The sequence below is a fragment of the Gopherus evgoodei genome, unplaced genomic scaffold (genome assembly GCF_007399415.2).
Source record: "Gopherus evgoodei ecotype Sinaloan lineage unplaced genomic scaffold, rGopEvg1_v1.p scaffold_65_arrow_ctg1, whole genome shotgun sequence".
Classification (NCBI taxonomy): domain Eukaryota; kingdom Metazoa; phylum Chordata; order Testudines; family Testudinidae; genus Gopherus; species Gopherus evgoodei.
The window spans coordinates 642345-645117 of record NW_022060086.1 but is presented as its reverse complement, the minus strand read 5'-3'; positions in this window follow the sequence as shown (position 1 = coordinate 645117).

The window sequence follows — 2773 nt, the reverse complement described above, 5'->3', positions numbered from 1 at the left end:
GGAATTTACCTCTCTCATAAACAGATAGCTAAGGGTTAACGTCTCTTTCACCTGGAAAAAAGTAATCTGAAACACCTGACCAGAGGACCAATCAGGAAACAGGACTTTTTCAGATCTGGGTGGAGGGAAGTTGGTGTGTGAGTCCTTTGTTCTTTGGTCTTCTGCCTGTACTCTCTCGGGTATGAGAAGTGATTTCTGTTTCCTGCTTTCTAATCTTCTGTTTCCAAGTTGTAAGTACAATATAGTAAGGCAGTAAGGTTTCTATTGTTTTTCTTTTTGTATTTACATTTATATAGTTGCTGGAGTGCTTTGAATTGTATTCTTTTTGAATAAGGCTGTTTATTCAATATTCTTTTAAGCAAATGACACAGTATTTGTCATCTTGATGCAGAGAGACCATTTTTATGTACTTTTTCTTTCTTTTTATATAAAGCTTTCTGTTTAAGACCTGTTGGAGTTTTTCTTTAGTGGGGGACTCCAGGGAATTGAGTCTGTGCTCACCAGGGAATTGGTGGGAGGAAGAAGTCAGGGGGAAATCTGTGTGTGTTAGATTTACTAGCCTGACTTTGCATTCCCTCTGGGTAAAGAGGGAAGTGCTTGTGTTTCCAGGACTGGAAATAGAGAGGGTGGACTCCCTCTGTTTAGATTCACGGAGTTTGCTTCTGTGTATCTGTCCAGGAACACCTGGAGGGGGGAAGGGAAAAGGTTTATTTCCCTTTGTTGTGAAACTCAAGGGATTTGGGTCTTGGGGTCCCCAGGGAAGGTTTTTGGGGGGACCAGAGTGACCCAAAACACTCTAATTTTTTGGGTGGTGGCAGCTTTACCAGGTCCAAGCTGGTAACTAAGCTTGGAGGTTTTCATGCTAACCCCTATATTTTGGACGCTAAGGTCCAAATCTGGGACTAGGTTTATGATAACCTCTGCATCTGGCATTGGTGAAACCGACTGTGTCCAGTTCTGGGGTCCACATTTCAAAAGGGATGACGAAAAATTTGAGCTGGTGGAGAAAAGAGCCACAAAAATAATTGGAAGCTGCAGAAAATGCCGGACAGAGACAGAGACTAAAGAACTTTGTTTATTTCTCTTAAATATTAACAACGGGCTTGTAGTAAGTGAAGGCCCTGATAAAGGCCCAGTATGAGGCCTGAGGCCTGAACTAAAGTAATGGTCAAGACTTTGCTAACATAAAGCAAAGTGAAGCTGTGAGCCAGAGGCAGGCCCTGCTCACAGAAGCTGGCAAGGAAAGGGCTGATGCTGCAAGAAGATACGTACCTAAAAGGTACTGAACACTAGAGATCAGAACATTCACATACTTGCACATTCCACACAGATAACAAGGAACAGACTGACCCATCCCAATGAAAGGGGCAAAAGGGTAATATGATGGATAGAGTTGTTTTGATCGAACCAACATGTACAAGGTGAGAGGCGGCACCTTACTACGTAGAGGGGTGGTACCTTGCTGCGTAGAGGGGCTGCACCTCAATACGTCAGGAGTGATGTGTAACTTGTTTATACCTGTGTATAAAAAAGTATCCCTGGGGCGATGTCTTTGTCTGGCCGAGGGGACAGTGGAAAGTCCCGCCACTGACTGAGCCGAGTCCATTGACCGTGGGCACATATTAGTAGTATGCCTTTTACTAGAGTAACAATCTAGGGGAACTATCATTGTGTTCATATGGCAATAAACCTGTCTGACGTGCCTTCGTACCTTACTAGACTCTGTGGTTATTGAGGGTTCTCTTCGGGTCTGCTGTGTCAGCTATCTGCGCAGAGCTGGGGCAGCACAAAGAGGGAACACACGCACGCAGCAGAGTGATACCAAGGAGAGAGCAGAGCACCACACCGGTAGCCTCTGATAACACACATCTGACAACAAGGCTCTGTAATCTAGCGGAGAAAAGCCAAGGAAGACTCAATGGCTGAAAGCTGAAACCAGACATATTCCAGTTGGAAATAAGGGCCAAATGTTTAGCACTGAGGGTGATTAATCGTTGGAACAAACTGCAAAGGGAAGTGGTGGGTTCTCCAAATCCCCATGCCTGCAGATCCAGACTGGGTGCTTCTTTTGAAGATCTGCTTGAGGGCTTGTCTACACTTAAAATACCACAGCAGCTCTGCCATAGTGCTTCAGCGTAGACACTACTTACACCGATGGCAGGAGTTCTCCCATCAGCGTGGGCAATCCACCTACCTGAGAGGCAGTAGCTAGGTCAGTTGAAGAATTCATTTATGGATCTCATGCCATCTACACTGGGGTTAAGTTGAATTAACCTAACAGGGGTGTGGGTTTTCTTATTTGCTGTCTCTCAAAAAGGAAATGTAATGTCACGTTGTGTTATTGGAGGCATATGTCATAACATTTTTTCCCAGATCTTGACCTTAGCATCCAAAATATGGGCGTTAGCATGAAAACCTCCAAGCTTAGTTACCAGCTTGGACCTGGTAAAGCTGCCACCAGCCAGGAATTATACAGTGCCTAGCTCACTGTGGTCTCCCCAAAACCTTCCCTGGGGGACCCCCAGACTCAGATGCCTTGAGTCCTACAACAAAGGGAAATAACACCCTCCCCTTGTTTCCTGGTTACTTCCTCCCCTTCCTGGACGACCCTAGGAGATTCCCTGCTTCCAGTCCTGGAAACACAAGTACTAAGAGAGCTAATCTCTCTCCCCCCCTCACCCAGAGGGTATGCAAAGTCAGGCTTAGTAAATCTAACACAAAGAGATTTTCCCCCTGACTTCTTCCTCCCACCAATTCCCTGGTGAGCTGCAGA